This window comes from Littorina saxatilis, linkage group LG14, assembly GCF_037325665.1.
Source record: "Littorina saxatilis isolate snail1 linkage group LG14, US_GU_Lsax_2.0, whole genome shotgun sequence".
Classification (NCBI taxonomy): domain Eukaryota; kingdom Metazoa; phylum Mollusca; class Gastropoda; order Littorinimorpha; family Littorinidae; genus Littorina; species Littorina saxatilis.
The window spans coordinates 33084532-33094817 of NC_090258.1; positions in this window are offsets into that span (position 1 = coordinate 33084532).

Here is a 10286-nt window from a genome sequence, read left to right on the forward strand (position 1 = left end):
GTGTAAATGAAGAGTGAATGTGTAGTGATGGAGTCATCAAAGTCCTCGCCGCAGGACTCGCACTCCCCGTCCAACCTCACACCCTCCCCCAATATGTCGCCTTCCCCATCGAGCCCCGATTCTATGGATTGCATTAACTTTACACCGCTGCTTGAAACTCCCAACATCATCCCCCATTTCCCAAAACTGACAGACCCCTTACCCACTCATGATCACACATCTGGCAATGCTACGCCCACCACACCCAGCTCTACTTCTGCTGCCGACCTACATCCTATCAAAATGACAGACACTTTGGACGAGATTAAAAAAAACCATCGGTGCTCACTGCAAGAGCTGGTGACATGGCGGAATGTTCTGCTGTGTCACTATGCCGCTCTTGTGAACAAAGACACCATCGACCTTCAAGTACAGGACTTCGACGAGAGTGGCGCCCTGCTAAACATCAAGTTCCGGCCCAATCGAATCTCAGCAGCATCATACCCCCGCCATCCGTCGCCAGGACTGTCATCAGACTGTTTGAGGACGGACTGAAACTGATAACGGTGACTCTATACTTCAAACACAAGTCTCAAACCGGAACTCTAATGGCCCAAGGTATTCAAGTGCCAGGATGGAGCGAAACAGAGTTTCACAGCCTGCATTCACTCATCAGCACAATCACTGCCACACTCGCTGACGACACCATGGCAACTGATTCTCAGTTTCAAGATTCTGTTTTGCAATCCGTCCATTCCGCCCCAGTGCCTTTTCTTGGCACATGGTTCGAGCTTGTTGAGAATTCTTCCCTCCCTCGGCCCCCTCCCTCCCACCAACGGAAACAAAAGCGGCGTCAGTCACGCCACCTTATCACGCGGCCAGCCGTGACAACTCCGAAGGTTATAAGCTCCCGCCTGTCTCGCCTCGAGGCAGAGGTGACTAATATCCCCTCGCATCTTGAGGAGGCCAAGAACTTTGTCCTGACAGAAATTTTAGACACGGCAGAGCGTGTCAAGAACGAACTACGGGTTCGTATGGACACCAAATGTGCCAATCTCATGGAGAACCTGGCATCTGCTGTCAACAGGTTAGTCACTCTGGAATACAATGACTCAAAGGACGCGACGAAACAACAAATCAAGTCCCTCAAAACAAAAGTGGCCAAGCTTGAGGAGGAAAACGCCCAAATCAGATGTGTGGTGGAAAAGATCCAAAAAAGGCTAGATGACCCCCCTCTGCCCTCTCCCCCAAGTCCCCCCTCAGTATGCCACACGGATCAAGACGAGGATCTCCCACCACCACCCACATGGCTCCCCTCAGTGTCGGTAGACGACGACACATGCTCGAGCACCGCCCCGAACGAGAACGGTACAAATGCTACAAAGAAGGCCTCAACCTCCCAACCTACCCCACACCCAATCCAGGAGATACTTGTGTCAGCTTCGGCGAGCGCTTCTTCTACAGATTGCGCCAATGATACATGTAGCTCCAAATCGGCTCAAAAGACCTCTTCAAGCTCAGTAGAAAAACTCGGGCCCCTTCTACTCAACAACACTACTACTTCCTTGTTGCTGGGTGACTCAGTCATCCGAGGCATCAACATGGCAAAATCCAGTCGCTCAGCCGAAGACATCGGTCAAAAAGTGTGTATTCCAGGCATGACGGGGACAGACCTCATCGCCAGACTGAAAAAACAATCACCCTCCCCTCAGGTGCAAACTGTCACTTTCCACGTAGGTGTGAACACATGTAAGCATTCCCCAGTCGACGGCAATACGTGGACAGATCTGGTCAAGGAATGCAGGCGAGTGTTTCCTCGCGCGTCACTCTGTGCCTCCGCCATCCTCCCTGCTAAAGGCCGGTCACCCCTCAATGCAAACATACGCCTCTCTAACGATGCGCTAAACAAAGTGTGTGGTAGACTTGGGGTTGCATTCGTCTCGCATGACAACATCTTCACAACAGATAGCGGGGCTCCACGCCTAGCGCTATACAGAGACGTACTTCATCCCAGCCCCAAAGGAACAGCCCGTATTGCCGAAAATTTGTTTGGCCCAGGCAATGACGGGAATCAACAACCACGGACCGGCGATCCAAAACGCCAGATGCATCATTCCATGGGGAGCAATGTTCACGAGCGCCCTCCTCCCCTCGTGTCTCAGGAGGAATATCCCCTGTTGATTCATGACCACACCCAGGCTGGTCACGGTCGCCCACCCACCAGCCACCCCCAACACCCTCCCAGCCACGCCCACCACACTTCAGTCACCAGCGCCGTGCCGTTAGCGCCCAGTGTTCCGCTCAGTGCTGAGCTGCGAGACGACCCCGTGATGCAGCAGCTGCCCGAGTACCATCAGCCACGCTCTGCTGCCCCGCCAATCTACACTCTGCCACCTCCATTGCCAGCTGTCCGCCACGCCGATGCTGGGTATGCTGACCATGCCTGGTCACCGCCTCCTCCTCAACGGATGGCTGCCTTCCCTGGCCACGCGCACCCCATGATGTCGCCGCTGCAAGCTAACGGGGCGCACGCAATGGCCCCTCTGCACCGCCCTCTTCCACCACCTATGATGTCTCCACCCTGGCATCCTGCACTGTGGAATTACTTCTTGCATCTACAACAACCTCAACCAATGTACTGACACTGGAGTGTTTAACAATGTGGGTTTGAGTGTGTGTGTGAGTGTGTGTGTGTCAGTGTGTGTGTGTGTGTGATATAGAGAGAGAGAGAGAGAGAGAGAGAGAGAGAGAGAGAGAGAGAGAGAGAGAGAAAGCGGCTCTGAACAAAGAGTCTGTTGCTGGAACATCGTCAAGTTCATCGGACTACCGCTAGGATAGTCCACCAAACGACAGTGATCATCTTCATCAGTTGTGTGAATGGTACGCATATTCGGTACCTAACTATCAGTGTGTTTCGCTCAATTATCCGTATTTTCGCGAAAAAGTATTGTGGAAAATAACTTAACTGAGTACCCTTTGTTTAGCGATCATAACGTAACCTGTGACAAGCATATAATTGGCCTGGCAGGTTCAACTGTTCTGCCCGTGCGCATGAATTGTACTCAATACGTGCGAGTTAAATGTTGTGTCGGTCAATCCGTGTCTGCACTGTGATTGCCTCTAACTCTTCAGCATTACCACCAGCGCCTTGGAGCATTGGAAAATTGACTTTTCTGTGACGGTTGAAGTACGATCGAGTTTATCGAATTGCTTGTGCATTTCCTGCAGATTCCTGCCTTTACAGTGCATACATCTTTGTTCTTCTTTTTTAAACTTTGTTTTCTAGATTAATTTGAATTGTTCTTGTTTTTTTGTTGTTGTATTCTACGAGATTTCTACTCACTCATTTTCTCTTACAGAGATTGTTTTCATTGTGTACTGTTTAATAAGTCCATGACTGTATCTACGAATTCCTGGCCTGTTAAAGACGGTCTAAGAGTTGGACATTTGAATATTAATCATGCCATAAATAAGCTTGATGAGGTAGCAGCTATTCTTCTCAACTCAGGCAAATACTTTCACATTTTTGGACTCTCTGAGTCGAGACTTAACAGCAATATCACAGATGTGGAAGTTAAGATTGAAGGATATAATGTCGTACGTCGAGATCCATCATCAACAAAAGAAACTGGTTTGCTTGTTTATATCCACGAGTCCTTAACGTTTCATAGACTTCATCACTTAGAGCAGCATTCGGTTGAAACAATATGGCTGGAATTAAAATTGCGTAAATCAGCGCCAGTCTTGACCGGTTTCTGCTACAGGAATCCAGCTGAACATGTTAACTGGTTTGATAATTTCGATAACATGATGGACGCTGTCAGCCTTGAATCCAGAGAAATTATACTTTTGGGCGATTTTAATCTTGATCTTCTGAAACCCAACAAGTGCTGGATGGAAAAGTTATCCCTTCATAATTTACAACAATTAGTAACGATTCCAACAAGAGTTACAGCTACCTCATCTACGCAATGTGTGTCAACTCAGGCTAACATTATTGAAACCTCAGTTCCAAGTATTGGTTGTAGTGATCACTTTCCAATATGCCTCACATGGTCGAAAAAAGGGGTTAGAATCCCCAAACGAAAGCATAAATTCATAACGTATAGGCTATTTTCAAAACTTGATAAAGAATCATTTTTTTCTGATTTAAGTTGTACAGATTTTTCAACAATTTATAATCATACTGACCCCGATGAAGCATTTGAATTATGGTACAACTTGTTTATAAAAGTATATGATAAACATGCACCATTCAGAACCTCTCGTGTGCAGCAACACCCAAAACCAAAATGGCTTACACACGACATTCAATGTGCGATTAATCACCGCGATTTTCTTAAACGTAATGGCAGAGAAGAAGAGTACAGAAAGCAGAGAAACGAAGTAACGTCCATGAAACGTGCTGCTCGCAAAAAATATTACCGTGAGCTCGCTGCATCAAATACGAAACAAAACTCAAAAGCCATCTGGAAAGTGATCAACCAGTTGACACGTAAAGAAACCGTAAAATCTTCTGTCATTGATGTACCTGCGGATGATCTTAACATTCATTTCACTTCTATTGTTGAAAAAATAATCACAAATGATAGATCAAAACAGAATAATCTGGACAAGTTGAAACAGTTTTGTGTTTCAAAAAATATTACACATAATTTAGACATCCCCCTGTTATCTGTGAGCGAAGTCTTCCATTATCTGATATGCTTAAAACAAACTGGTACTCATGGTCTAGATAATCTTGATGGGAAAATTTTGAAGTTGTCTGCCCCTTTTATTGCAGAATCTCTGACATACGTTTACAACTTGTGCCTGGACAAATCTGACTTTCCCGCCAAATTAAAGGAGGCAAAAGTAATCCCGCTATTCAAATCAGATAATTCTTCTGACCCCGCCAATTACAGACCAATCTCGATTCTTCCTGTTTTATCCAAACCACTTGAAAAACACATATATACACACTTGGCCGCACATTTGAAGAAATACGACCTTATTCATTCAAATCAGTCAGGCTTCAGAGTAAATCATTCGTGCCACACAGCATTAATAAACCTTCTTGAAAACTTGCTTAGCAACATTAATAATAATGAACTCTGTGGTGTCCTATTCGTCGATTTTGCAAAAGCATTCGACGTCATTAATCATGAGTTACTTTTAAGAAAATTAGCTGAGTATAGATTGTCACCCCAAACCCTATGCCTAGCCTCCTCTCATCTTTCTTAGCCGGACGAGAGCAATCCGTCTGCGTGAATTCCACTATGTCAAGTAAAAGACCGGTGTTATTTGGAGTCCCCCAGGGTTCTGTCCTTGGGCCACTTCTTTTCTCTCTGTATATTAACGATCTTCCTTTTAGTGTTAATGATGATTGTGAACTATTTGCTGATGATACGACCATACACACTTCTGATAAAAAATTAGACAAAGTTTATTTATCATTGCAGAACAGTGTAGATGATCTCATTAATTGGACGAAATATAACCACATGAGTCTTCACCCCCAAAAGACCAAATACATGTTAATTACAACAAGGCAAAAAAGACAAAACATCAAGAATAATCCTCATTCCTTATTAATTGGCAACGATGCAATAGCGGAAGTAGGAGATCACAAAGTTTTGGGAGTAAATATCGATAATAATTTATCTTGGACCCATCATGTTAGATCGTTGTGTAAAACCGTGTCGAGGAAAATATATTTGTTGAACAGAATAAAGCACTTTCTTGATCCACACTCAAGGTTATTATTTTATAATGCATACATACAAACCATCACGGATTATTGTTCGACCATCTGGGACTCTGCCAGTGCAAACATTTTAAAACCACTGTACAGTCTACACAGACGAGCACTAAAATCAGTTCTATTAAAACAATCCAGTCTTGTTTTCGACGATTATAAAAAAACTTAAGATTTTGCCTTTAAAAGAAAGATTTAAATCAAATTAAGGCGTGCTCCTTCACAAAATCCTTTCCGGCCATGCACCGAGTGCTTTCATTACAAAATTTAAAGCCAAACCAAGCCGAAAATTCAACGTCCCCATTCCGCGGATAGATCTCTTTAAATCAAGTTTAGCTTATTCTGGCAGCGTTTTGTGGAATTCTCTCCCGGAATCAGTTCGAGTCCCAACAAGTCTCAATACTTTCAAAAAACACCTCTCATTACATTTAATGTCAAATTACGAAAAGTCACAGTGATGGAAGACTTCGTTCTGATTATTTTCATATTGATCATATCTGTCCATAAAGCATCAGTGTTTCATAACGCAAGAATGTATGTATAGCCTACAACGTGTATATAGTCATGTGAATAGTTTTTCTGCCTTGCTTATCTTTTGTAATTGTTTTACGTATGTATATATATATATATATATGTATTCAAGATTAGAATAGTCCCTCTCTGGGCGAGGGCTGGTTGAAAAGAAGCTCGTTTATATTGCTTATGCCACAACCCTCGTAAAATAAAATTTGATTTGATTTGAATTGATTTGATTTGATCTGTCTCTCTCTCTCTCTGTCTCTGTCTGTCTGTCTGTCTCTCTGTCTGTCTGTCTCTCTCTCTGTCTGTCTGTCTCTCTGTCTGTCTGTCTCTCTGTCTGTCTGTCTCTCTCTGTCTGTCTGTCTGTCTCTGTCTGTCTGTCTCTCTTTCTCTCTCTCTCGTGTGTGTATGCGTGTCTGCTCGTTTAATAAAGTTATTAATCACTTGGGACTGTCTGATCAAAGTGCGCACTGCAGCTTATCATTCAGCTGATAAGGCGGTTGCTAATTGCTTGCTGGATTCTTTAATTGGTTGGTTGGTTGGTTCTGTTGACTGGGTGGTTCGGAGCCGAGTGGGGTGCTGGTTTAATGGCTGATTTAATGCTTCATAATCAAAGCAGTGTTCCGCTTTAGCAGAAGGAGAGAGTCTAAGCATTTGGAATTGTTAAAACAATGTGTGGAAGTACGTGGCGCTTTTTTTTTTAAACCAAACACCTGTGGTCTTTAGTGATCTGACTTTTTGTGATGGCGACTGATTGGCTGTTGTTTGCATGTCTGCAGATACTTGATCGTGTGGCAGATATAATGAATCATGCATGTTTTCCGGACTTAATCTCAGACATAATTTATTAGCAGGCTGTTTGCATTCATGTGCCCTGTGTGTGTGTGTGTGTGTGTGTGTGTGTGTGTGTGTCCCTCTCATTCTTAATCTTAATCTTTGTAAATAAAGTTCAGTCCAATTCATTTCAGTTCTCTCTCTCTCCCTCTCTCGCCTTAGTGCACATGTCAGTGCGTATGTGTGTCCGTCTGTCACTGCGTCTGCCTCGTTCAGTCCAGTACAGTTCAGATCTCATCCTCTGTCCCTCCGTCTCTCTCTTTTGAATAAAGTTAAGTCCAGGTAGGTCCAATTCTCTTGCTCGGTCTGTCTGTCTGCCTGACCCTCTCTGTCTGTCTGTGACCGTCTCTCTCTCTCCGCTCTCTCTCTGACAAACATGGCATGACTTCAGTGTGTTTCACTGTCTGTGTGAGTATGTCTCTCTAAGTCTCTGCCTGTCTGTCTGTCCGTCTGTCTCTCTCTGTCTGTCTGTCTGTCACACACACAAGCGTGCTTATCAACGGTGTGTCTTTTCGTGTTGATTTTGTAATTTTAAAATGTTTGTGTCTTGTTGCTGTTGATGTTGCTGTCGATGTGGTATGTCTGTTGTGGTCGGGGTGCATGCAATCGAGTCAGTGCACGTCCGTGCCGAAATATGTGACCTACAGACACAAATGGACGCTAATTACATTAAAAATTGATAAAAGTACACACGGCCGTCGCCGCACGGTCAAAAGATAAGTCAGTTCAAGGAATTGTTCGATTTTTTGCCATTCCGTGTTACAGACTTCTTGCAGAGGAAAGATTAGAACGGTTGAGTAATGTGCGCGTCAGTTGGGTTTATGGGATGTTGGTGGGGCATCCTGAACTCAGGTCAAAATGAGTTCGGCTCATTGACATTCTCTCTTTGACAGGATGGCTTGAGTTTCCTTGCCTGGCAAGGAAACCCCCCTTTTTTTTTTACTTTTTTTTTTTTTTTTTACATATTTAGAGCTTTTTGTAATGTAGGGGAAGGGCTCCTAATATGGACCGCCTCCTAATATGGACCACCTCCTGTTCTGACAAACTAACGGCGCTAGAGCGCTCAAAACAATTTCATTGGCTGTATTCACCCTCTCTGGATAACTTGCACATGTCAAAACAGTTCCAGAAACACAAACCTCAAAACCGTTAGGCTTTTTCTCTTTTTTTCACTTTTGGCAGGGTTCACTCTAAATTTGCCGTCTAAAACGGACTCGCAGTTTCTGTCCAAAGCCAAAGCTTTTATCACACAAAAATTGCTAAATATGACAGCTAAGCAGGGCCGGACCAAGTTCGTTTGAGGGGGGGGGGGGGGGGGTTCCAACTGAAGGCAGGGGTCCAAAGTCCACATTTTTTTTTTCTCTGAGAGGTACATTGGATGGCCAGGGGGGGGGGGGGGGGGGGTGTTCCGGAACCCCAGAACCCCCCCCCCCCCCCCCCCCCAGATCCGGCCCTGCTAAGACCGTATTTGTTACGTTTTAGCAGTATTGACCCCGAGTATCTACTGCAAACAAAAAAATAATAGCAACATCTCAAAGTATGTGTGAGTCCCCTAATATGCACCACCTTCAACAAATGGAAGAAAATAAAAGCTAAAGGCTATTTGCATTAATTCATTAAGACGCTTGCTGGAAATAACCAATAACTAGCCCTCAAGATTTCAAAAAAATATAACAAATAGTCTTCTTTTCGTGGAAGTTGGTACTGGGTGGCCGAGTGGTAACGCACTTGCGCTCGGAATCGAGAGGTTGCGTGTTCGACCCTGGGTCAGGCCGCTATTTTCTCCCCCCTTTCCTAACCTAGGTGGTGGGTTCAAGTGCTAGTCTTTCGGATGAGACGAAAAACCGAGGTCCCTTCGTGTACACTACATTGGGGTGTGCACGTTAAAGATCCCACGATTGACAAAAGGGTCTTTCCTGGCAAAATTGTATAGGCGTAGATAAAAATGTCCACCAAAATACCCGTGTGACCTGGAATAATAGGCCGTGAAAGGTGGATGCAGCGCCTAAAGGCAGTCGATCTACTGGCCGATGTGAATGCGTGATATATTGTGTAAAAAATTCCATCCCACACGGCATTAATAGGTAACATGCGCCTTGAGTCGCCTTGTGTGGTGAGATACGTGCGCGATATAAATCCTCGTAAATAAAATAAAAAATAAATAAAATAAATAAATTTCACTTATTTTCACACTGTTTTTGATAAGCTTCTTTAGTTTCCTGGTGTGCTTCAAATAATGCTCTCATCAACCCGAAACAGATACATTTAAAGCATATTTTAATTAGTCTGACTTGCACACTTTGTCTCATGTTATTTTGAAGTATAGAGGGCTTTTTACAGTGATTCGTGAAGGCCGCTTTACTGGTCCATATTAGGCGCCCAGGCTCCTAATATGGACCATTTGTGATTTTTTCTGTATTTAATTTTTGCTGAATGTCTATCAAAGCTATTACACTCTAATTAGGCTTAACGGTTAACCTAAGAGAGAAGGACTACCAAACACAAAATGAAACGTCTTCGCAGGAAAACAAGCTCGTTATCAGCATGAAACAAAAAGTGGTCCATATTAGGAGCCCTTCCCCTATTATTGATATAAGCAGATTCGCCATCGTCGATAATGATTTTTCATGGTGTTTTGCAATTTTTAAATTACAAAGGAATTGATATGTAAGACAGTTTCAAGCGAGCTATTTTTTGCGGCTGTATTTACTGTGCAAACAACTCTAAATATGGCAAAAGTGTCACGTGATAATCACCGTTTGGTTTCGGCGTTCACTGGAGCAGACGATTTTTTCTGTAACCAGTTGACTGTGATGAAACCATATATTACGGTCTCCTTCCGGCAGCAGTCCCAAATTTTTGACTTGTTTTGACCTTAGAACGATGTCTTTATCATAACTGTAAAGAACAGAACGGAGATCACTGTCGAAGTCGGCCAATCTGCAATCATTTTCGTCTCGGCGAACACTGACTGATCTCAAATTTAGATCATGCTCGCGAAAACCATATGGGAGATAACTCTGTATTTTTGTTTTGATAGATTCGCGTAGGACTGTAGCGTCCGGTCAGGGAGAGAATGAGCCGAACTCATTCTGAGTTCAGGATGGTTGGTGGGGCTGTTATTTATGACAAAATAGCGTCACGCCGTTTGAGAATTATGCGTTTGCTTAAGCCTTTATCAAACGGTCCATTGCAGTGGTTGTTAATTCCTGCTTTG